The sequence below is a fragment of the Triturus cristatus genome, chromosome 6, assembly GCF_964204655.1.
Source record: "Triturus cristatus chromosome 6, aTriCri1.1, whole genome shotgun sequence".
Classification (NCBI taxonomy): Eukaryota; Metazoa; Chordata; class Amphibia; order Caudata; family Salamandridae; genus Triturus; species Triturus cristatus.
In genome coordinates this window covers 374,993,925-375,020,403 of record NC_140589.1, presented here as the reverse complement: position 1 = coordinate 375,020,403, position 26,479 = coordinate 374,993,925, and the positions used below count along the sequence as shown (strand labels likewise).

At 46.9% G+C, this 26,479-nt stretch overlaps 1 protein-coding gene across 1 annotated transcript in view; it reads left to right on the top strand.

Moving 5' to 3' along the window:
- The window catches only part of ALLC (allantoicase), an 823,350-nt gene that overhangs the window by 518,099 nt on the left and 278,772 nt on the right, over positions 1–26,479 (top strand). The gene's annotated exons all lie outside the window — the stretch shown is intronic.

Here is a 26,479-nt window from a genome sequence, read left to right as displayed (position 1 = left end):
AGGACCGGTTTCGGGGTTTCACCCCTCTTCAGCCAGGATAGCTTGATTCCAGAGGCATGGAGAGCAAGGGACCCACGTCTGGGCATACCCTTCCCACTCTGGGTGACAAATGCAAAAACAACAATTGATGGACAGAATGCAGAACAATGTCATACATTCACCCCAGTACAGAGATCTGGGCCTAAATCCATCGTTTTTTTGCTCACCATGCCGTTCCAGTTTGAACCAGGCCATATGCAAATCAGTCTTGACCCTGTGCCTCATGGGAACAGTCCAGCCCGAACTGCCAAGCCAGGTCCTCCCTGAACCGGAAACAAGCATCCTAGGACCGGTTTCGGGGTTTCACCCCTCTTCAGCCAGGATTCCGGTCCAGGGAAGACATGGCTTGGCAGTTCGGGCTGGACTGTTCCCATGAGGCACAGGGTCAAGACTGATTTGCATATGGCCATGTCTAAACTGGGGTGGTGTAGTGGGCAAAAGAACGATGGATTTAACCCAGATCTCTTGACTGGGGGAGAATGTATGCATTGTCAGCATTCCGTCCATCATTTGTTTGTTGTAACGCTTTTCGCCCTAAGTGGGATGGGTATTCCCAGACGTGGGACCCGTGCTCACTACGCCACTGGAGTCAAGCTATCCTGGCTGATGACGGCTGATAGCCAGAAACCGGTCCTAGGATGCTTGATTCCGGTCCAGGGAAGACATGGCTTGGCAGTTCGGGCTGGACTGTTCCCATGAGGCACAGGGTCAAGACTGATTTGCATATGGCCATGTCTAAACTGGGGTGGTGTAGTGGGCAAAAGAACGATGGATTTAACCCAGATCTCTTGACTGGGGGAGAATGTATGCATTGTCAGCATTCCGTCCATCATTTGTTTGTTGTAACGCTTTTCGCCCTAAGTGGGATGGGTATTCCCAGACGTGGGACCCGTGCTCACTACGCCACTGGAGTCAAGCTATCCTGGCTGATGACGGCTGATAGCCAGAAACCGGTCCTAGGATGCTTGATTCCGGTCCAGGGAAGACATGGCTTGGCAGTTCGGGCTGGACTGTTCCCATGAGGCACAGGGTCAAGACTGATTTGCATATGGCCATGTCTAAACTGGGGTGGTGTAGTGGGCAAAAGAACGATGGATTTAACCCAGATCTCTTGACTGGGGGAGAATGTATGCATTGTCAGCATTCCGTCCATCATTTGTTTGTTGTAACGCTTTTCGCCCTAAGTGGGATGGGTATTCCCAGACGTGGGACCCGTGCTCACTACGCCACTGGAGTCAAGCTATCCTGGCTGATGACGGCTGATAGCCAGAAACCGGTCCTAGGATGCTTGATTCCGGTCCAGGGAAGACATGGCTTGGCAGTTCGGGCTGGACTGTTCCCATGAGGCACAGGGTCAAGACTGATTTGCATATGGCCATGTCTAAACTGGGGTGGTGTAGTGGGCAAAAGAACGATGGATTTAACCCAGATCTCTTGACTGGGGGAGAATGTATGCATTGTCAGCATTCCGTCCATCATTTGTTTGTTGTAACACTCGTGGACTGTAGCACCTATTGTGCCATCCACACAGTAGGCCTGCAAAACATGGCTTCAGGCCTACCATTGTAGCCTGACTACTGCAGTGTAAAACCTGCAGTGCGAACTACCAAATATAACTTTTTGTCAGGCAAAGACCTCCCTTTTAAATATTAATATGTCACCACTATATAGGCCTTGTAGCCCACCAGGTAGGGTGCATGGTATTGAAAAGTGGTTCATGCAGATGACATGGTCTAGCCACCTAAGATGACAGACATGTTTTGATGAGGCTCTCTCTGTGCCCCATTAACCCTGTGATAAATCATTATCTGATCCTGCAATTTGGACCTGAATATTGGCCACAGAGTACCCGGAGGCTCCCATAACCAGCAGATTCTTTGGTGACAGCTGCTTGTGCCCCTCCTGTGGTGCACCTGTCTTTGCGTGGGCCAAAAGAAGATACAGGCCAAACAGAGAAGTGAGGCAGGCCATGGTACTTATTTTCAGACACCTGGACGCACCTGCAGGTTCCTGAGTCCCTCCTAGATGGTAATACAGACTGGATTATTTGGTAGCAGCAGCATGTGCCTCTCCTATGACTGTCCCAGCTTGATGTGGCCTACGGAGATGGCAGACTGAATGGAGAGGAGAGGCAGGCAGGATGAAAAAACAGGCAGTGGCTGGTCAGCGATCTCTTCCTTGAAGCTGGAATGTGCCTAGGGGTGGGCAGTTCAGGAGATGGGGGTACAGGATGGCACGGACCTCCTTTATTGATAAAGGTCGATGTAGTTGGCCTGCGAACGTCAGAGATCTGTGGACTGGGACTTTACCGTTAGGTCACACATAGAAACAAGATGCCCCATATTATCTCTCCACCACTCCCCCGATGCATAGCTGTGAACATCTGCAACTCCTGAAACGACGGGCCACAGAGCCCCTCCCCCCCACACTCAGAAAGAGTCACAGGAGCACAGAGGGGTACTGGACATTCCTACATCAGTGAACACCTGAGACTCCACGGCAATAGACCTGCGAACGTCTGCACCTTCTTCATTGAAGTGCCACAAAGACCTCGCCCCACACTGAGACAGAGATGCGATTCGGTACCGGGCCTTCCTGCATCTGAAAACTTCTGGGACTCGACTGGGGATGCTGGTGGCTGGCATGAAGGCTGGTCAACTTTGACCTGGCTTCAACAATATATCTGCTCATTCGCTACAGGGCCTTGCAGGGCACTAACCTTAAGTGGACTGGGAGTGCCTAGCCCTTGGGAATTTCCCCTCTCTTTGTCTGGCTGAAACTGTTGGCGCAATCTACTTCAATGGAGCCACACTTTGGGCAGTTATGTGGCAATGCTACTCTGCTGAGGGTCTTGGAAGTAGGGGGCCCTGGATGGGGGGTGGGGGCTCCAAGGGAGTGAACTTGCTGGACAACCTTGGGCTTGCTCCTGTGGCCGGCTTCACCAGCTCGGTCACATGCAGGATTGGGAGCCCTAGAAGGCCACTATGAAGACAGTGGTCTAAGAAATCTAGTCTAGTTCACAATATTTTACCGGAGCATCATGCTGAAGGTAGGGAGAAGCAATGGCCCCGATTCAAGGCAAGATAAATTACTGCACGATGTCTGCGACTTGAGTCCTAAGGAACCCATCTGGAGGATCTGGCTTAGACCCACCTCATCATGGCGCTGACCAATAATCCTAGGTTGCAATCCTCCAGGCCACACATAATTCCTGTGTGGCCAAGGGAAGGATAGATGGTGCTAATGTGGAGATCTCCCTTCTTTGGCAGATTCTGCATAATGTAGCAGACCACATGATTCACGTGAAGATCCAGGTCTCCTCATCTGAAGATTATCTGCGCTCCCTCAAGCAGGACGCCGCCCGGTTCCAACAGAAAACAGAGCAATTCGAGAGATATCCAGAGGGCACATCCAGATACAATAATTTGTGCTTTTTGGAGATCTCAGACGCCTGGAGGGTGAACACCCAGAGCAATTCTTTTTCAACTGGTGTAAACCCTGGGTCCCTGAAAAAGAATTCTCATCTTGCTTAATGATCAAAGGAGTGCATTGGGCTCTCAATAAAAATCAATGCTCAGCACTCTTACCCCTCCCAATCATCCTGCTTAATTATCTGGATCAAGACACAATACTCAAAGGGGCATGCAATCAAAAGACTACTTCACAGGAGTCTATAAACACCATGAATTTCGTGGACTATACAGCACTGGTGCAATAGCAGAGTAAAACCTTTGTCAAGGTCAAAACCAAGCTCAGGGCAATGCAGATCAAACACATGCTCCTGTACCCAGCACAGCTTAAAACTATTAGCTGGGGACAACACACTTTTTTAGGAATTACAGAGGAAGCCTGGAGCTGGGTTGAAGAGAGGGCACCAGGCCATGGGGTGAGGGGGGGACAGGTGGATGGGGGAAACAGGTGTGTCTGGCCAGTGATTAATTTGTGAAAAACATAGTGCTGGGGCCCTTGTCAGGAGACCACTGTAGCTTGCACCTGCCAGTGCTGCCAGTAACAGTACTAAAAAAACTACTATGCATCACACTTCTCCAAGTGTGACAATTCAGACTATTCCAGTCTCCCACAGCTATGAGAATGGGTTGGAAGGTAGGTATTACTAATTGTTAAGGTATTTCGAATTAACAAACAACTCGTGTTGCTCTTGTCTCTAAATTTTACAACCAGCACCACCATGTGGCATATTGCCATAAGCGCTGGTGGTGACGGTGCTGAATGCTGGAAACCACTGGCTCAAGTTAAGCACTGGGTCTGACACACAATCGGTGAGCAGCAGGACCCCCCCTCAAAGGTCCTCCCGGAGAATGGGATGGGGTGACCGCATCCTTCTCTGATGGTCAAATGATAGATAGCGTCTGTGAGATTGACGCCTTTGGTCCACTTAGGCCTAGAGCAAAGGCATTCCCAATCAAGGAATGGCTAGCCTGTCAGACGGCTGGCGTAGGTACAACATCAGCTATGGCGGCACTACATCAGCGACTTTTAAAACCAGCCATGCTGTCCTGCGCTGCTTCGCAACACAGGATCTATGAAATGGGGGACAAAGTCAGCAAGCTACTCTTTGGGCTTGCTCACAAGCTCGAAACTAGAATCCATTACAGTGATGGGGAACTGGCTTAAGATGCCATCTCAATTGCTGACTCTTTCGCAACTTATAATTTGCAATGTTTTTCACCCCCGAACCCCATCCCAAAACAAAGAGGTACAAGATGTTCTCATCCCGGAAGAAGAGATCCAGGAGGATATCGCCTCCATGCATGCATGGCAAACTCCTGGCTTCCCTGTAGAGTTTGAGATAAATATTCCTCGCTACTTGTCTCACCTCTTTTGCCACTTTACAAATAGGCCAGGCAGTGTGGGGTGCTTCCACACAATTTGCATGGTGCCACAAAAGCTTGTTACCACTAAGCCTGGCAAGCATCCTAAGGAATATTCCTCCAGCCAGCTGATTTAATTGATCAATATCGAAATAAATATCCCCATCAAACTCTTGGGCAATAGGCTGGTCAAGGTAATATGACCACTTCTTTGCGCAGATCAGAACAGCTTCTTGTCGAACAGTAGTATCCATCTCTGCTTTCATCGTTTGCTGGTAGTACTGGCTATCTTTAAATAAGTTGTCAGAAGCCTTTGCTTTCTTGTTGACCTTGAAAAGGTGTTAGACTCTGTAAATTGGGCTTTCATGCTTCAAATTCTACAGAAAATTAATTCCAGCCCATTGTTCCCCAGATATATCCAGACCTTATACACAGATCTATGAGCACAGGAAATTGTGAACTGAATGTTATAATTTCCTTTCCTAACAGGACGAAGCACACACCAAGTGTGCCCCTCTCCCTGCTACTTTTGCCCTGATAGTGGAACCACTGGCAGAGGTGATGAGCCGTGATGCTCAGCTGCGGAGAATTAGTTGATAGTCCAGGCACAAAGACTGAATCTCGCTTTATGCAAACATCCTGCTCCTCTATATAAAGTGCCTACAATGTTCCATTTTAAGGCTGATGGACATTCTGACACTCAATGGGGATACATCTGGCCTCTGGGGTCGATTGGTCAACTCACATTTAATTCCCATTGTTGTGCTGCATTCTGACTTCCGCCCCAAGCACTGAGCAAGCCTTGAATAAATACCTGAAAGTCCATATTTCCAGAGAGCCCAAACAGTGCTGGGACCTCATCATGCTCCACTGTTGCAGGGATTCTGCTTATGCGCAGAACTATGCCCAGGAACCCAGGCCCTCAGTGAATTGCGGTGTACCAAAAACCCACCTCAGAACCCAGAACCCCTTATCCGGCGAGCATCAGTGTCCCATTCGTTATCCGAGGTTTAGCTCGGCGGTCCCAATGTATAGACAACCCAGAACAAGCGACTTAGTATATTTCTCAGGAATGCTGGGAATCAGAAATACCTTTTCGTAATTATTCTCGTACCAGTCCACAACAGACTAAACAGAGACACGGTGAAAAGTTTAAAGAGTTTATTTTATAAACCTCGTGTCCTAAGATGCAGCAGTTTGGCTAACATTAGCAGACAAACAATTAAAATCAAAACCATCAGCATAGTTACAATACCATAGAAGATGAAAGGAGTAATCATACTAAAATGACAGTGGATCTAAGCCACCTTCCTTTCTCTAACACACTAATAGTATTATTAGACTAATAGAAGGTCTCTAGGCTTGAATGGGGAACCGCATACCGTAAAGATCAGCTCAGAGAGTTCACATCGCAGGATCAGCTATGCACTGCTCCTAGGAACGCTCTTCTTCCGAATGTGTTGAAAACATGTAACGCTGCAATATTAAAAGCACTCGACTTTCAGGTATTTGCAGCTGCGTGCGTGTTATGGCTAAACTAGTGGGCCAATCAACCTGAGCTCAACATGCACCGTCTAGCGACCCAGACTGTTTCTTTACACGGTGTACAGACCAAGGTCGCTGCTCACTGTTTGGGATGGTAACAACAGACAGTTCTCATGTGAAGCAAAGTCGAGTAAGCATTTCTCAATTGAATAACATGTGACTACAGTGTCGTGTGCAAAAGCAGCAAAAGCGGCAAGATGGCATTCTAACATCTAACGTGGTTATGCTAACTTAGCGTTGTACATAGGTAGATAACGATCTTCACTACACCCCCCCCGTGATCGGACCACTAACCAGTAGGGGCGCACTTGCAAGAACGCAGAGTTTAAGTTTGATAGAACGGAACCAAGGGCATGAACTATAAGTCCATATACGGGAAGTGAAAAAAGTTCGAAGAGAAAAAAAAACAAAGAAAAAAGTTAAAACCGAGTAAAAAAAACATGTAGAGGATAAAAAAACATCATTGAAGGATCTAGGACGAAGTGAAAGTACAAAAGTCAATCCATCAATGTATAGGCACAATAAGTTGCAACAGCTTCCAAGAGGAAATCATTGGAACGTTCCGCAAAATTATCTGCCATCCAGTTCAGCACGGGGAAGGAACATACATGCTCCTCAACTACCGGAGCTTCCAGCACCAGATGAGGACAACTGGCGGGTTCTTCAAGATAACTTCTTGCTAAGAAGTCAATCGCGGCCATTCTGATGTCCCAATTTCCAAGAACTCCATGCGCTGCAGCACAGGCCATAATCCCGACACCAGAACAGTCCAACTCATGAGCCACTAAGGGGCTCATTAGCCGATCATAATCCGGGTCAGGAGACACCGAGTTGGACAGACACAAATCCAGAGCTCATTGGAACGGACAATCTAGGCAATGAAAGACTGGCTGCACACAAGTAAAGTAGGCAAACCGGAAGGACAATCCATAGGCTACGCTCAGAGTTGCCAGTGGTAAAGCGCCATAGAATTCAAGCATCCCGTTACGAAGATGCAGCAGGCGGGACATGTTGTCGTGTGACGGAAGTTGTGCATCCATAGTGCAGGGCGCAGATCAACAACAGTATTCCAGCTATGAGTGCGAGAAGTAAAGGGAGACCTCCGAAGACGCTGGAAAAAATAGAATGAAAAAAGGCCGGGATCACACCAAAAATAGATTGAAAAGAGGTCACGAGGCCGGAGCCCACATTTAAAAAAAATGAGCTATGCCACTTGTAGACGAGGCATTAAAGATAGTCTGAATCAGAGTCCCAAAATGCAGGGGCAGATCAGTATTTAAAAGCGCTTGCACCTCAGTGCGGGTGATTGCTACGTGAAGGACAAATGTTTCCCGGGATGAAGTCAACGCGACTTCTTTTTGAGACAATAGAGCTCTTATTCTGCTCATCTTGTTGAACTCTGCCTTCAAGGTTGGAATGTAAGGCCAGATGGATACATCGAGCCGGCTATGCGGGGGTGGGAACAGGACGTTATTACTGCAAACCACTCTCTGCGATAGTCACTATGTAGGGAATTCCCACTAACATCCCACAGCAAGCTTCATTATGTAACAGCAAATAACTACCGTTAGCAAGCAGCGTAAAAGATGGAGTAATAACTGGCACAGGAATCCCTTTCAGGACGCAAGCTAAATTAGGGGCATGCACATTACACGCACCATGCAATTGAATGTGCCTACACACAACAGAATGATCTGGAGTGGAAGTGCATTCTTCACCTTTCAAGTAAACTTCCTTGCCGTCCCTCACACATCTGTATGTGAAAAGGAGCGACCAAACTTCATGCAGGAAAGCAGTACCCAGTTGTTCATACCTGCCTAGAGCATAATGTTTCATGCATGAACTAAACTTGAACAGGGGAAACGGTAACGTGATCAACCCATTTACAAGCCACACAGCAGAATTCAATTCCGCAACAGAGAAAGGCAAAGGTTCTAACTTTTCAATGTGAAGCAATGAATATGTAGCATCTTTCATGGACATGAACTGCTGTTTTGCAGTCAAATTAAAAGGGAGGAACAAAGATGAAGTATTCATGTAATCCCAAGGGACCTTCCCTGCCTTTAATGTTTGCAACGTCCATGCAAACTGCAGAACAGAACGCATATGATTCTGACCATGATACAATACAGACAAATCATCCTGCACAATGTCCACTACAGAGGATACAATATTATCTAATGTATAAATTCTGGAAGACAGGGTGTTAATGCTATTATCTATTACAGCCAATACTTTTTCCATATTTGCTTGGTCAATAGCGCGTAATCGGGAAGCAGCCTCAATTTGCGACAACTTCCAAACTTCGTTGTAAACAGCATACACCCATCTCTTGGACCTGCCTTTTGCAGGACCCTTAACAAAATCATTCAAATCTATTTTGTCGTTTAATTTGGATAAATGAAGTTTAACAGACTATAAGGTCGAATGTTGCAGCCAAGACTGGCACAACTTCCCTACTGAGTAGGTAGTCACAGTGTGAGGAGATTCAAAACGGGGGTCCACACGAACTTGTGTATACCCCAAGAAACCGATGTTGACAGGAATCTGCACTGGTCTGCCAAACCAACCACCCTTCGGGATCTAATTCAGAAACATTGAAGGATGTGTTGGATACGTATGTCTGCAACGTAGCAAGGGACAGATCTGTATGATTAACCCAAGCAGGATAAGCATCCAGATCCGGAGTCGAGGGAGAATTTAATTTTTTAGTAGTAGCCAATCCAAAACAGGTGGTCTGAAAAATCGATGAATTTAAAAATAACATGTGATTCGGTATAAGACAGGCACGATGCAAAGCTTCTGTTCCCTGTACTTGCCATCGTTTGGAGCCCCAAACCGACTTAAGATCGACTGTAGCTTTCCACAAATCAAACCCGCCAATTGCCAACTCGTCCATAAAGGACTTGGAATACAACAATTTGGTGTGTGTCAGTCTAACTTTAGAAGCAGACTCAGGCGCAACTTTAAAATAAAAGGAGGCCGGATTTGACACACTAAAATCAGAAAAATAAGTGAATTTTTCCACTAATGTGGCAGAGCTGCCCATCCTAGGGGCGGGGCAGTGTTCCCATTGTGTATGATTTACAAAATTTCTAAATGTATTTGCTTTGTGTAGGAAATGCGTGCCATCATGTTGATAACAATATTGCTCATCATAATTAGCAGTATCTAAATACAAATCCTCAGCATCAAATGCAGCATAATATTTCAAATCAGAAAACAGTGCTTCTATGGCTTGAACATCCCAATCATCTGAGTGAATGTTCTTCTTAACGATATCACCCATGGAAACACGAAATACATTAGGCACATTAATCACTTCAGTGGGGCCATGAATTTGAAATTTAACGGCATCCCAAGCGATCGCATCAGGTACAGGCCAGGCAGTAATGTTCACAAAAGTCTGGTCCCTTTTCATAATGTGATATGAGGAGTGGGGTGCCAAAGTAGCATCAATTAGTCGAATCGTGGACCTTTCATTCAGGTAGTGTCCATTGATAAGTTTAAAAAATACTACCACAAAACCAATGGACATAAACAAAAAAACACATATGAGCACCAGCCAAATGTAAGTCCAAGGGGGTATTAAAAAATGTCTTTTGAACCAAGCCACAAAAATCGAAACTTTGGACGGGGCAACGGAAGTCATTGAACGAGAATCAAAAGAGTCTTGTGAGAGGGCAACTGTGGTGGATTGTAAAACAGGCAAGGGTAACATCCACAGGATAAGCATACTCAACTTCTTCAAGCACACCACCAGGTCTTTGTGGTAACGGCATGCATCTCGATGGCAACATCAGGAACTGTGTTAGAGGTTCGGGCCATAACAGAATTTCTCAGCATCGAAGGGCAGGAAACCGCCGGAGTCATACTAAGAAGAATCGGCCACTCGTTGTAGTTTGACATTGTCAATCGAAATGTACCTGTTATCCTTTCGACCAGGAAGTGGAGGTAAAATGACTGTTCTAGTACTCTGCACTCCAAGCACTGGAACCGGTGCACGGTAACAGGGGCCAAACTCCTTCTTGTTCTCCACCTTCTCTCGGACCAGATCACCAACTCGAGGTAGCCAGCTGACTACCGGAATCTGAAGTTCAGCATCAGATGAGGAGGGTACGTGTTCCTTCGCTAGACTGTCTCTGGCTTCTTGAAGATTCTGCAAGACAGCACAGTGTTCATCTACGTCAAAGGGTGCGGCTGACGCCGCCATGTCTAGACCATCAAGGTCTGGAACAAACATTCGAACACCAAAGAGCATCATGTATGGGGTCCGCCCACCCAGAGACCTTCTAGGGAGATTATTAAGTGCACATTGCACGTCATACAAGTGGGCTACCCAGTTCCGGCCAGTACCCAAAACCCTGGCTGTCAAAGATTGCTTTAAGTCACGGTTCATTCGCTCCACTACACTATTACCCTCAGGCCGGTATGGAAACGAAAATTTGACTTGGACCCCAAAATTTCTCATGGCCTCTTTGTAAGCCTTAGAGGTGAATGCCGGGCCGAGATCAGAATGAAAGGTACCACATGCAAAACTCCCAACAAAGACACACAAATCTTTTATGACAGTGCAAGAATCAGCACTCCTTTGTGGCCACACCCACAGAAAACGTGTGCACGAATCAACTGCAACCAAGATGTATTTGTACGCAGTATCAGAGGTAAAAGGACCGCAGTGATCTAAATAAACGCAACTCAATGGTTTATTAGATATATACAACTGAGTTTGTGGTGGGCGCGCCGCAGTTGAAGGTTTAATCTGCTGGCAAATGTCGCAATTAAGAACATAAGCTCTGGCTTGTTTGTACAAACCGCACCACCAGTAATGTTGTTGTAGCAGAGATACAGTAGCCGCAACGCCGGCATGTGCGGACGCCATGCCCTCGTGGCCTGCTAATATCAAAGAAGGCCTGCAGTCCGCGTTGGGAATCAATCTGTCACCAACGTCGTTAATCCTCACCAATGGGACTTTATCAGGACTTAAGCGATAATGATAGCGAGCAGGGAAACCTCTCGGTGGCTTCGTTCCCAGCTCCGTAGCAGCAATAGCTGCTAAGATGTCATCATCAATCTTACTTTTGGATCTTGTAACTGCTGCTACTAAATATGTTGCCACTGCTGTTTTTGCTGCCTCGTCAGCTAAGCTGTTGCCGACAGCATGGACACCAAATCGTTGGTGACCAAGAGTGTGAATTACATTCACGAGGGGCAGACGGTCTTTAAGATCTGCCACTCGAACCCAAAGCAGTTTATGCTTAATAGTGCTACCTTTGGAATCACGGTAGTCATTCTGAGACCAAAAGAGTAGATTGTCGTTGTAAGATTGAACACAATAAAAGGAGTCACTCACTATAAGAGTAGTGACTCGAGGATCAGCAAACTCCAGCGCAAGCACCAGAGCACGAAGCTCCGCCAACTGAGCGGTACAATCACCCAATGACTGCGTATGCACGACATCGGACTGGAAATCACCATTTACGAAAGTACCGACTACAATTGCGCAAGCCGCTGAATATGCATGCTTTGATCCAGTTGCGGGTTGCGCAGAATCGTCAGTGTATATGACACAATGGTAATCCTCGAGCGGGCGCAAGGACAGAGGAGCCGGATGAACAAATTCATACTGCAAAAACTCCTGAGTCTGAAGTGCCGCGTCAAAGATAAAAGGGATGTCCGGCGAGGTCAAGGAAGTGGCCCATTGTATCCACCTTGGATGCAAAGCTTTAGAATTCGGTACAATCGCTTTAGTCACTGCCTCAAGGGCAGGATAGGGTGTTACCACCAACATGCGTTTTCCCTGCGACAGCGCTTGTTCTTTCAGAATCGCCATCTGCACTGCTGTCAGAACCTTCTCGACAGCGGAAAATCATAGTTCAGCTGAAGTGTACAAGTGAGATTTGTAAGCAATGGGGACGGTGTCGCCCTCATTGAACGTCAAGTATGTGAAACCAACTGCGCCGGGCACTATTCTTATGACCAGGCTAGTGTGGTTATCAAGTGTCTGTAAGTACTTAGAAGCAAGAAGATCAGCTTGCAATAACTGCAATATAGCTGAATGCTCTGGCAGCCAACAAGATTTGGAAAAAGTAGGTTGTACCAAGGCATAAAGCGGCTTGATATGCTGGGCATAATCCGGGTTGTAAGTTCGACCGAAATTCAGAAAACCCAGCAGGGATTGTAATTTCTTCAGTGAAGTAGGAGCACGGAGGCATGCGCACTTTTCTAGAAAGTGCGGAGCCAATCCTCGACCTTCATTGTTGAGTTCGTACCCCAAGAGCAACACTGTATATTCCGCAATGTGTGACTTCGCAAAGTTGAACTTGTAACCGAAGTCTGCAAACAAAACAATAATGCGATCAACGTGACGGAGATGCGGGTCCAACTCGTCATCTGTGAGATAAATGTCATCTACATACGAGGACGCATCTGGGTCTATGCCCTCTAAGAGGGAGACCACGCGAGCGGCAAAGACACCTGGGCTGTTTTTATAGCCCATTGGCAATCTTTTGAATTGTTTTTGTTTGCCACAAGAGGTGAACGCCGTCCACTCACTACTAAGAGAGGACAGGTTATGGCTGTAAAAGCCATTGGAAATGTCAAGTGTGGTTTTAAACCTTTTTCTCACGAGACTATCGACGAGAGCCGAACTATGGGTGTTCTGTACTGCACAGGTCCGGCATTGAGAGTCAGGCTTCGTCACAGTGAATAAGGGATTATTCATAGGTGACACACATGTTTCGATTACTCCCTGATATTCCAATTGTTCAAGGATCGACGCGACGTGAGGTTTAGCTTCACGACGCATGGGGTATTGGGGTTGTGGTTGGGGCGTAGTCCGCAACGGAATCTCATGGCCGGGAGATAATTTATCCCAGCCAACCTGATTTCGATATAACGCAGGCGCTTGCACCTGAGCCCATTCCCCGGCGTACTTTCTAGCTAGGACCTTAGGCACATTGTGTGCAAAGGCTGGGAGGATCAACGAAAGCCGGGGGCCAATCTGCCTCCGCCAATAGAATATCATAGGTAGTGGTCAGATTATCCCAAAACACCCCTTGAATTGTACGTTGTATGTCACCTTCTATTTGAAGGACAAAATTATATAGTCTATCAGGGGGAGACACCCGAGTGTCAGCAGTGCCAATATTCACGAATATATCAGTTGCTGTCGCCACCAGATATGGACGCAGTGCTTGTCGCACTACTGTAACTTCCGCCGCGCTGTCTAGCAGCGTTAGCGCCCATGTCAGGTTCTGAAGCTGCGTCCGTACCATCTGAGGCATACCTCGCTGTCAGTGCAGCAACTTTCTTCTTCTGAAACGGGGGTCTTTGACGTGCAGAGTCTTCTTGCTTGCCTTTGCCGTCAGTCTGTCGGGATTGCTCACGTGCTTGCGGTGCACCCCAACTTTTGCCAGCGCCTCCGCCACCGGACTGTGAAGCCGATGTTTCCTGTGAAGAACGAGGAGAGCGTTGTTCAGAAACCTGAAATCTATCAGGTGACTTAATAGTAGCACGATCGCGCAGATCATAAGTGCGTTCACTACTAGACTGTACTGGAGAGGCAGGACGAGACCCCTGTTTCTGTTGCTGTTTCTCCTGTTTTTTCGCCCTCCAACTTTGTTTTGGAAAGTTAGGGCGTTCGTCCTTACCAGACGAATTTGGATTTTTCACAGGCGGCTTAATACCTAAAGCGCTACGACCAACTTGTTTGTAGGCCATCGCGATAATTTTCGCGAATTCCCTTGGCTTGTCGTCTTCGTTCATTGTTTCTAATTTATTAAGCACTTGGAACTGCATAGCATCTCCTTTGAGGTTGCCCAATATCATGGTAGCAACCACATCAAAGACTCCGACAAGCCGCATACCCAATTCAACAGCAGCCTCCGCACCATGATTCTCCTGAACACGTTTAATAACGGAGGGCAGTACCGACAGAGACGGAGTGCCAAAGCACTTCGAGTATGTCGCTGCAAAGACCTTACCCCAGTTCTCGCAATCGGCCATATCTGGGACTAAGTCTTTCGGCAAAGTAATGGTAAGGATCCTGTGTTTCTCCACAGGAGTCGTATGTGGATAAACTGCTTCTAATTGGTCAAATTTCTCAGCAAGCCAATAAGGGAAATCATCCCTATTTTGGGGTCGCTTGCCGACAACCGAATTAACCATAACCGGACTAATCACCACCGCGTGGTGGTCCGTCTGATGTCCCGCAACAGCAGTAGCGACCGCCTGCACGTTGCGTGACACGTACTGCACTAAAGCCCTATGTACTGAAATAAGGGCAGTGTGAAGTACACGCAACTCAGCCACCGATACCTGTAGATAGCGGGGATGAGGCGTAAATCCGGCAAGTACCGGCCATGTGGCCCCTGCAATCGACAAAGGGCCCATTCTCGCCGGTACAACCGCATGGGGAAGGGCGCCATTAAACCAAATGTTATGCTGCCAGGCAGAAATAGGAATTTCCTGTGTCCTATAAGGCGTATAGTTGGCTGGCAGCTGCGTGGCAGTATAGGTGTGGAACGTATCATCGTCCTCACTCACCGCCGGCAAAGTAACCCAAGAGTAGAACAACTCAAACGGAAGCAACGCATCGGCACTAACCACACAGAGCACAGCCATACCATTGTCTGGCACCCCATACTGCGCCAAGTGACGTTTCAAGGGTGCCCGGCTATGAGCAGGAATATCGACCGCCATTAGGACATAAACAGTAAATCTACAGTATAGTAGTAGCACTAGGGTTCAGATTAAATAACCTTTTTAATGATCAAGCTTGAAGGAACCTATTTAGTCAAAACACAGGTAGGTTAAACCGTCACTCCCGCTAGCCGGAAACCAGAGTGAGGGTGTCGTGGACTAATACAAGCACTACTAAGGCGTCTCAAATCAATTGACCAAACGTTAGGTGCGCCATGTTGCAGGGATTCTGTTTATGCGCAGAACTATGCGCAGGAACCCAGGCCCTCAGTGAATTGAGGTGTACCAAAAACCCACCTCAGAACCCAGAACCCCTTATCCGGCCAGCATCAGTGTCCCATTCGTTATTCGAGCTTTAGCTCGGCGGTCCCAATGTATAGACAACCCAGAACAAGCGACTTAGTATATTTCTCAGGAATGGTGGGAATCAGAAATACCTTTTCGTAATTATTCTCATACTAGTCCACAACAGAATAAACAGAGACACGGTGAAAAGTTTAAAGAGTTTATTTTATAAACCTCGTGTCCTAAGATGCAGCAGTTTGGCTAACATTAGCAGACAAACGATTAAAATTAAAACCATCAGCATAGTTACAATACCATAGAAAATGAAAGGAGTAATCATACTAAAATGACAGTGGATCTAAGCCACCTTCCTTTCTCTAACACACTAATAGTATTATTAGACTAATAGAAGGTCTCTAGGCTTGAATGGGGAACCCCATACCGTAAAGATCAGCTCAGAGAGTTCACATCGCAGGATCAGCTGTGCTCTGCTCCTAGGAACGCTCTTCTTCCGAAGGACCAATATCAGCCTAATCTACTTAGTGATTGGAGTTTTAATTTATGGGTTCATTGATTTTCTTGAACCCTGGGTGTAGTGTGCGTAGCGGGGGTACGCGGAGTGCCACGGAGTTGGCAACAAACTCCGTGGCACTCCGTGTAGCTCCGCTACACCGCCCGCCTCCACCCCCTTATTTAAGATATATGTTAGCAGTAATTTAAAACAATTAAAAAACACTTAACTCTTTACCGCAGCGTCCCCGGGCTGCCTTCCTCCTCTTCTTCACCATTCAGACACTGCTTAAGGAAACAGTGCATGCGCGCACGCCCACTCATGCACAATTCTCGTGAGAAATGCGCAGTTTTTTTAAGCAGTATCCAAATGCCGAGGAAGAGGAGGAGGGCAGCTCGGGTACACGGCGGTAAAGAGTTAAGTGGTTTTTAGTTGTTTTAAATTACTGCTAACGTATATCTTAATAGGGGTGGAGGCGGGGGGTGGGCCAACTCTGCTCCACTGCGGAGTGTGCAGGGTTTTGCCTACTCCGCGTTCTCCGCAGAACGCGGAGTAGGCAAAACTCTGCACACTCCACGGTTGGAGCAGAGTTCTCCGCCCACTGTTAATTTTCTCCCAATCACACATACCTTGGTTTCAGTATTGATTTGTGATTTATTTATTTAGCGATGACCTGAAGTTCAAAAACACATAGTACACAGTAAAAATACAATTCAATATTTCAAAATCATTATTTCCAATGTTGAATGTCACACACCAAATGGATACAAGTGCCATGGGGCTGGGCATACAGGATATCTACCATGTTAGACCTTATCCTTAGGGTGTTCTTTCCCAGACATTTTGCCATGTACTTCCTGTTTTGCTGGTTCTTTTTTTTGGCCATAGGACTCTGACCACTTTACCACTGCTAACCAGTGCTAAAGTGCATGTTCTTCTCCCCTAAAGCATGCTGAAATTGGTGTATACCTGATTGGCATATTTGATGTATTAATAAGTGCCTTGTAAAGTGGTATAACATATACCCAGGGCCTGTAAGTCAATTGCTACTATTGAGCCTGCAGCGCTGATTGTGTCACCCACATAAGTAGCCTTTCAAACCTGTCTTAGGCCTGGCAATGCAGTGCCTGTGTGTGCAGTTACTGTCACTTCGAATTGGCATTTAAAACTACTTTCGAAGCCTTAAACTCGCCTTTTATTACATTTACGTCATCCCTAATCAACTGTAAGGGCAGGTTGCCATGTAAAGAAAAGGTAGGACATGTGTGTTTAATCTTTACATGCCCTGGTAGAGACAAACCCCCAAATTTGTTTTTCACTATTGTGAGGCCTACCCCTTTCATATGCGAGCATTGGGAATTTCTTAATGTACTTTTAAGCTGAAATTCCTGATCAGAGAGTAGTAGCTCTTTCATGTTTCATATCTTTGGAATCGTAATGATAAATCCTCCTTAATGATGAAGATAGATTTAATATTACTTTTCTTTATAAATGCTACTTCTAGAAAATGGACATATCTCTGCACTTACTGCTCAGTTTCCCTGACAGCCGGTCTCCAATACACATCTGGCGTGTGTGATGGCTGCACTTTGTGCATTCCCTCTAGACAGCAACAACACAGGAAGAATAGGTGTGTCTGAGTACCCATCTACATACATCTGCATTCTGATGGCCTTGCCTGGGCAGGATGGAAAGAAGGGGCTAACGCTTCACTTGAATAGACTGTGTCCTGTCCCCACACAAAGGACTGATTACCCCCCACTGATAGCCTGGCAGACAGGAGTGAGTCTAAACGAATAATAGGGCACTTCAGAGAGCTACTTTGAAGTCACCTCCACATCAAAAGATACTTTAGGGTATAAGTACTCTGACCCCCTAAAACCAGACATTACTGGACTTATAACTAAAGCTCTTCCAGAAGAACTGCTGTGCTGCTTAAAAGACTCAACTAGACGGCTAATCTGGAAGGCCTCCTTTTCTGTTTGTTGCTCTGCTGCCTGCTGCTCTCTGACTTTGCTGAAGGAGAGCTGGACTCTGCCTTCTTCAAGTGCACTCCTAGGGCTTGCTGGCCTGCCTCCTGTTGCTTGAGACTCAGGGAATTTTAAAGTCTTTTCCCCAGCTCCTGTGCCTGGTTCACTGGAAGTGGACCCAGATACTTGCGTCAATGTGCATCAATGTGAAGCCCCGCAAACCCTTGCTGCACAGCTGACAGTTCCTCAGAACCAAGGCTTGATGACGCAAAGCCTTCTCGCACAGCCTCCCACAACTGGCGCTGGATGAAGCAAAACCAGCCCATGCTCCAATATGGTCGGCCTGATCTTGTGACTTTGTTCCTGCCCAGCGAGACGGATAACCCCATTGGTGCGTGTTGCTTCTAAGCGCTAGAACTCTTTTTATTCTTTAAAAATTCATATCTTGACTTCTACTTATTGGATATTTGTTGTTTTGGCCTTGTTCAGAATATAATAGTATATTATTCTAAACATGTGAGGAGTCTTTTTGTGGTGTATTCATTGCTTTACTGTGTGAGTGTGCTGCACAAATACTTTACAATTTGCCTCTCTTGATATGCCTGACAGCTCTGTGCCAAGCTACCAGAGGGTGAGCACAGGCTATCTCTTAGGGTGTATCTAGCTTACCCTGATTACAGTGGTGGTTCCTGCCCGGGTGCATGCTTCAGCCACCCAAGAATCCCATTTCTAACAAAACTTTACTATTAGGCATCCCAGCTTGTTATCATCAGTGAGTTGATCTTTGACCACCATAAGGATCTGGCATAAAAGCTGTAGATTGATGTCTCCCAGTCTTGGAACCTCGAGGCCAAACAGAATGGTCCTTCTCTTCCCATGGGGATGATAAGCAGACCAGGATAGTTCTCCTCTGTTGGTATAAGGCCTTAAGGCACATTAAATGGCTGAAGCCAATTACAGGGGAGACTCCGCTCTGCCAGGGCACCTGGCTTTTACATGTGTTGGGCCTTAAGATGTTTGGATCATGGGATCTAATAGTTATTTCAATGGTCAGGGATGTATGGGCAGGCAACCATACATATTAAGTCATACAATCACCTCATCCAGGAATTTGCTTTGCACTGGTCTCAATTCTTCCAATATTTGTATCTTTTTGTCATGCACTCTTAAGGCATACATATGTGCTGTCAGCAGTCCCTGAGTTCAACCCCCTGGTGCCTGAAAATACAATGAAACTGCTGGGAAAAAGAGTCTATCTCACACATATAGAGCATTGGTGGTCAATACTCCAGATTCCCTGAAACTCTTGAGGCCGAAATTACAGGAGGATGCTCAAGAAATGTCTAACCATCACTGCCAAAGTGAGATTCATACAATTTCAATATTTGTATAGAATATACTTTAACCCTACTAAACTCTGGACCATGGACAGCAACACCACAACCCTGATCGATAACCTCGCCAACCTCGGACTGAGGCAACTCGTCACCACGCCCACCCACTCCACCGGCCACACGCTCAACCCCGTCTTCTCCTCAAGCCTGCACGTCTCCTTCAACCACACCACAAACTCCTCTGGATCGACCACCGCTGCATCCACTTCACCTTCCAGAAACCCACCACACATCACCGCACCCAACAGATCCCCCGCCGCAGCTGGAGCAAAATCACCGAAGTTCACCGTCCACCCACCGTACCCTCCAACACCAACGACGCTGCCCAAAGCCTCAGGCACTGGATCGAGGACTGCGCCAACACCCTTGCCCCGCTGAAGAAACCCCCCTACAGAGACACCCGCAAGAGGGCCAGCTGGTTCACCCCAGAACTCCTAGCTTCCAAGCAAGCTTGCTGTAAGCTAGAGAAGAAACGGCACAATGAACAGACCCCGGACAGCCTCGCAGCACACAAGGACGCCATCCGCAACCACCACCACCTCATCAAGGCTAACAAGAGAGCCTCCTTTAAAGACCGCCTCAACAACAACACACACGACAGCAAGGAGCTCTTCAACATCGTGAAGGAACTCTCCAACCCCAGCTCCAACACCAATGACATCCCGCCTTCGCAAGCCCTGTGCGACTCCCTCGCCACTTTCTTCCACCGCAAGATAGCAGACATCCACAACAGCTTCAATACCCAGACAGCCCCAACAGACAGCAACACAGCAGACTCTCCTCACGTAATCGACTACGACCCCCTGCTAGCCTGGGCCAGCGTGAGCATCGATGACACCATCAAGACCATGAGCACAATCCACTCCGGCTCTCTGTCAGACCCATTCCCGCACCACGTCTTCAACAAAGCAAGCAGCTCCATCGCACCCCGCCTGCGCAACTTCATCAACCTCTCCCTCGAGACCGCGACCTTCCCAGAGAGCTGGAAACACACCGAGATCAACGCTCTACTAAAAAAACCCAAGGCAGACCCAAGAGACCTCAAGAACTTCCGGCCCATCTCTCTGCTCCCGTTCCCGGCCAAAGTCATCAAAAAGATTGTCAACAAACAGCTAACCTGATACCTCGAAGAAAACAGAATCCTGGACCCTTCTCAGTCAGGGTTCCGCAGCAACCACAGCACCGAGACCGCACTCATCGCCGCCACCTACGACATCAGGACCCTGCTGGACAACGGTAAGACCGCAGCACTCATCCTCCTAGACCTCTCCGTTGCCTTCGACACCATCTGCCACCGCACACTACGCGCACGCCTCCACACCGCAGGGATCCAAGACAAGGCTCTGGAATGGACCACATCCTTCCTCTCAGGCAGAACCCAGAGCGTCCGCCTCCCCCATTCCGATCCGAAGCCTCCGAGATCATCTGCGGCGTACCCCAGGGCTCCTCACTCAGCCCGACACTGTTCAACATCTACATGACCCCGCTTGCACTCGTCGTCCGACAGCACGACCTCAACATAATCTCCTATGCCGATGACATTCAACTGATCCTCTCCCTCACCAAGGACCCCATCACCACCAAAGCCAACCTCCACGAAGGAATGAAGGCCGTCGCCGACTGGATGAAGGCCAGCCGCCTGAAGCTGAACTCGGACAAGACAGAGGTCATCATCCTCGGCTCCAACCCTTCAGCCTGGGACGAATCCTGGTGGCACACGGCACTGGGGACAGCCCCGACACCCACAGACCACGCTTGCAACCTGGGAATCATCCTAGACTCAACGCTCTCAATGACCAAGCAAGTTAACACCGTCTCCTCCTCCTGCTTCAACACCCTCTGCATGCTCCGCAAAATCTACAAATGGATCCCAACAGATACAAGAAAGACAGTCACCCAGGCCCTCGTCAGCAGCAGACTCGACTACAGAAACGCCCTCTACGCGGGAGCCCCGACCAAGCTCATCAAACAACTACAACGCATCCAAAACGCTTCGGCACGACTGATCCTTGACGTTCCACGCCACAGCCACATCACTCCCCACCTGAGAAACCTGCACTGGCTCCCCGCCAACAAGAGGATATCCTTCAAGCTCCTCATCCACGCACACAAGGCACTCCACAAGACCGGCCCTGCCTACCTCAACAGTCGTCTCTCCTTCTACATCCCCAACCGCCAGCTACGCTCCGCCGACCTCTCACTAGCCACCGTTCCGTGCATCTGAAGAACTACCACCGGCGGGAGATCCTTCTCCCACCTCGCCGCCAAAACATGGAACACCCTCCCACTGAGCCTACGACAGACCCAAGACCTGCTGACCTTCAGGAGAACACTCAAGACCTGGATGTTTGATCAGTAACAGCCCCCCCCCCAGCGCCTTGAGACCCTCGCGGGTATGTATTGCGCTTTACAAATGATTGATTGATTGATTGATTGAGTGCGGGATGGGCACATTGGTTTTTGTTTTATCTGTTTATAATTAAAAGTGAATAAAAAGATTGATTAAATGAAAAATGGCGATTGTTGAAAATTAATGTCACCATTCTCCTACAGCAAGAAGGCCCCAAAAGCCATGTTCACTGTGGCACGCCTGGCTGGCCTATGCAACAAACCAGAGTACAGACTAAAGAAATAATTCTGTGTCTTTGGTTTGGGACCAGCTTGAAAAATAATTCAACCACTCTTTTTAACATTAATTAAAAGATCAATTCCATAGTGAAATTTGATTTTTTTAAATAAATATTTAGGAAACATCTCTTTTAGGCAGTTTCCTTTTCCCTGCCTTTAGCTCCTTGTAGCAAATTTCCACTAGCTGTCCAGCAGCTGTAAATCAAGTGCATAACCTTAATGAGGTGCTACATAATATTACACTGTGAATGACAGGTGAGCCTAAATGGACAGAGATCAAACAGGACCAGAACACAATTCTTATGCATCATCCTTCTTGCTGAATGACCCTGCTTTGTCTTACTAGGCTTCTGTCTCATTATGGGCCCAGGGTCTGCTTCAGCCTGGATTTTAGTGTTGGGTGTGGGAGGACACTAGTAATTTTCATAGTACACTCCCTTGCATACCCCCAGCTCAAGTTTAGGGTGGCTGATGACTTTGCTGCAAGAGGCCTTTTCCCTGAAGTGCCCAGCTGACAGTGGCAACTGGCGCTGGACTAGTCTTTGCTGTTGGACTCTGCCTAACACCCTGAGAGTCCCCATGAACCTTCCAGGGAGGTCCCGGGGTCTTAGAAATGTACTCCTATGGTTGTTTGGGAATCAGAAAACGTTTAGAAACTTTTGAAAACATTTCCTCCAGAGCTTAAGCGAAACCAGCTGGGAAAAGTATCCAATCAGCAGTTTCACAGGATTGGATTTAAATTCACCTTTGTCCTGCACAGAGATGTCCATCCCTACAAAAAAGTGTCCTTTTGCTTTGTGTTTGGAACATTTTCAGCAAGAAACCTCCAAAGCTCCTAAGCACCAGCGAGACCAACCTGCTTTAGGTATCTGGCCTTCGGTTCCATGACGCCAGCTACAGTTTTATCACCATTCTGCATGTGGAGGATTATTCTCAAGAAGGGACAAAGTCCCATTCTGCATTAGTGTTTAGAATACATTTCAACACTTTTCTTCAATAAAGTGACAGAGTTCATTTCTGGAGTTGGACTCCAGACTTTCACCAGGACCAATCCCCTTGATGTATCCAACCAGAGCTCCATGGCGGCCATACTCCAATCATGCCTAGGACCTGGTCTAATGCTTCCATAGACAATCATTGGCACTAAGTGCTTTTTGGTCCCAATGACCCTTAAAAAAATGTACATTTATATCTCCGGTTTTCCTTATTGGATTTTTGTTACTTTGGTGTCATTTTTTAAATTGTACTCTATTTTTATTTTATTATATTTATTGCTTGGTGTTTTGACTTTATTACTGCGTGATACTCTATTAAAAAAACTGTACCTTCAAGAGGGGTAAGCTCAGTTTAACTGAGTGACTGTGAGGGTTGACCCAGATAAGAAGTGTCATTCCTTGAGGGTGGCAGTCACCTACCCCAAATAATAATCCACTTTCGTACAACTACCGTCAGACATGACGGCCAGCTCATCGAAATGTAAATTTATTTTTGTGATACAACAACAAACTCCCAAAGCATGAGTTTGTTTTTTAAAAACAAAGAAACAGTGGTCGCCATGCCCTGGTAGCTCTCTCCTAGTGTGTGGGGTTAATTGTTGTCTTTTTTCCTGTCCCTTACTGCCAGGTTTTTCCTGGTGAAGTGTAGTGGTGGCTGCTCCGGAGTAGCAGCATGGGGCGGGGAGGGAGCCCCCACCAAATCTCCTCAGTCCTCATCCTGGCTTCTTCTGTGGAAACAGGAAGCAGGAATACCCGGGCTCTACATAGCCAATCACAATGCTGCAATGCAGCGTTGTGATTCGCCTGAGTGCCGTGGTATGGCGTTCAGCCAGGAAATTGGGGCCTGAGCATGTTCTGCATGCAGACTGCAATGCAGGTTGCATGGAGAACATTCATGCACACTTACATTGTGCCCACCACTCCTTCCCCACCTGCGCTGCCATGACACTGCAGCAGGAACAAATAATATAATAATACTGTAGAGTGATTAGCATTCTATATTTCCTTTTTTTCACTGCGAAAAGCAGTGAGGCAATGCTCCTCTACCTTAGCAGAGGAGCCGACACTGGTGAAGCAGACAGGGGGAAAAAGTATTTTCGTCAACTAAGCTCTATTTCCTTCGACGAGTAAGGGTAATCTGAGGAAATAAGGCTCCGTCTACAAAATACTTATGGTCCGCCAAACTCTAAATGAGTTGGGGGGACCAAGGTATTGGCAGACAGGGTACTCCCATCATGTTTGCGATGGAGAATCCTGTCAGCCAAACTATTAATCAGGACCCTAGCCTTAAGGGTGGTAGAGAGTTGTCAGGATAGAGTAGATTCCTGGAATTACATATCAGCCAATATTAATCAGAATATGAATTCCTTGTCCCTAAATCCGTGGTCAGGCATCAAAATATGTGAATTGGATGTGGCTACAATGTATTTTACTTATGAATATATCATATTTTAGCGACAGATGTCCATTTCTGCGGATGGTTTTGAAACTGCAGTCATTTTCAAAAAATGTAAACAAATCCCCTCCCCCCAGATCTCTGTAATGCCTTATGAGAGTACTGTCCTACGTATCTAAATTCAAATATAGTAATGTATGCCATCAGATATTGTATGGTCCAGCATGCAGTAGCAGTTACCACATTCAACTTTGACATCAATATATAAAATGAAAATGCGAATTGTTAGTACTAGTACTAGCTCCTGAAATTGGATGGGTTCCTCTCTTATCATCGGCCTTAATTAAACATTTTTTAATTGGACTGAGTATTAGTTCAGTAGAGACAGCATTTGCTATCTTGCCAGCCTCATGTAATAACAAATCATAAATAAAAAAATAAGTATGCAAGTGATTTTTCTACAGAGCAAAGATAGCCGATAGCCAGTAGAGCGATGTACATGGTTAAAGCCCAGCATAAAGACAATTGGGTCTATTTTGATGTAGGGCGGATTGCCACCGCCATGCGGGCGTTGGCGATCCGCCCTACATCATACCCCTCCCACCACCCATTTCCCCCCTGCCATATTAGTATGGCGGAGGGGGCCCCGGCGGACAGAAAGACTGTCCGCCGGTTTTCCGCCGGTTGACCAGTCGACCGGGCGGAAAAGGGGCTGGATATGGTGGCGGTGTCTGCTAGACACCGCCATCCATATTAGCATGGGCAGCGGTGCAGGGCTTTCCATGGCAGAGACCCCGCCATGGAAAGCCATGCGGATTTTGCTTTCGGGGCCCGTTGTGGGCCCCCAGGGTATTGGGGGGTAGGGGTGCACATGGGGGGTGCCTATGGTACCCCCCTACATTGTCATGGACAAGGTGGCAGGCACCTCGCGGTGCCTGTCACCTTGTGCATGACAATGCACAACGTACATTCCCCGCATTGATGCCACAATACTAGGAATAGAGGATGCCACCGCCACAGTGGTGGTGGCATCCTAATTGCTGGTGCAGGACTGCCGCACCACTGGCGGTCGGTCCCTGCACCGCTAGGGTGCCGTCCACCCGCCATCCTAATAGACCCCAATGCTTGAAAGGAAAGATAGCTGGTTTGAGGACTGTAAATACATTGTGAACTAGGTTTATTTAAAGAGGTGCATCTTCAACTCTTTTCTAAATTGAAGCAACGTTGAGTATGATTTAATGAAGAGGGAGATGCTGTTCTAGGTCCTGGGTGCTTAGATAGAAAAGACCTGCCGCTTTTCATTTCTTTTTTACTCATCTTTGTCTGAGCTCTTATGGTGCACTGGCTGCGGTTTGTTGATACTTTCATGTATACATGGGTAATCTCATTCACATATTGCTTCCATCGACCAAGGCTTAAAACATAAAGCAATGGGTCAGCCTACTTCAGCCATAGCTTTCTAGTACTGTCAGTGGTAGCATTTTTTCTTTATCACATGAACACATCCATATATATGAAAGTGCACTTCAGTGCAAGAGCTGGTGGGCTACTAATTTACTTTGCCAATGCTTTTTTCTTTCTTTTACCCTTATTTTATTTTTTAGTCATCCTTTTTTGTTTAAAGGTTATAGTATTTAATGTTCAGTGTTATTTCTTCTTTGTACCGTTAGGCATTATATTTTCCTCTGATTTGAATTAAAACAGGAAAGGAGGGCTAAACTTGTGCTGCGTACACCTGCTTGCCAAGGAGCAGCCATGCTGTTGTATTACAACTCTACGTCATTGTTAGTTCTCTTTTTAAATTCTGTATTTTTACACATGCATATGTCAGCCAAGTTTGGATGGTGGCATGCTGTCTTTTTATTTTCTTCTGTTTCATTTCATGGCATATACTTGCAATAAAAACAAATACATAAATAACCACTGTACCAGCTTGCCAAGGCCACATCTATTGACTTTGCCAAGGCTTTTTGATTGTCGGCCGGCCAGCTCCTGTTTGAACTCAGTTATAGATTCTTAGGTATTGTCCCAGGTGCAGGTAATTTGATCCACTCAGTCCCTTTCTAATATGTTCTTTCTTCAAAGTCCCTATAACTAATCACAATTGAGGGCAAAGGGGACATTTCATTTTATCATGAGCTCCATAAAAACAGAATTGTCATCAAGCAAATATCTAATTTA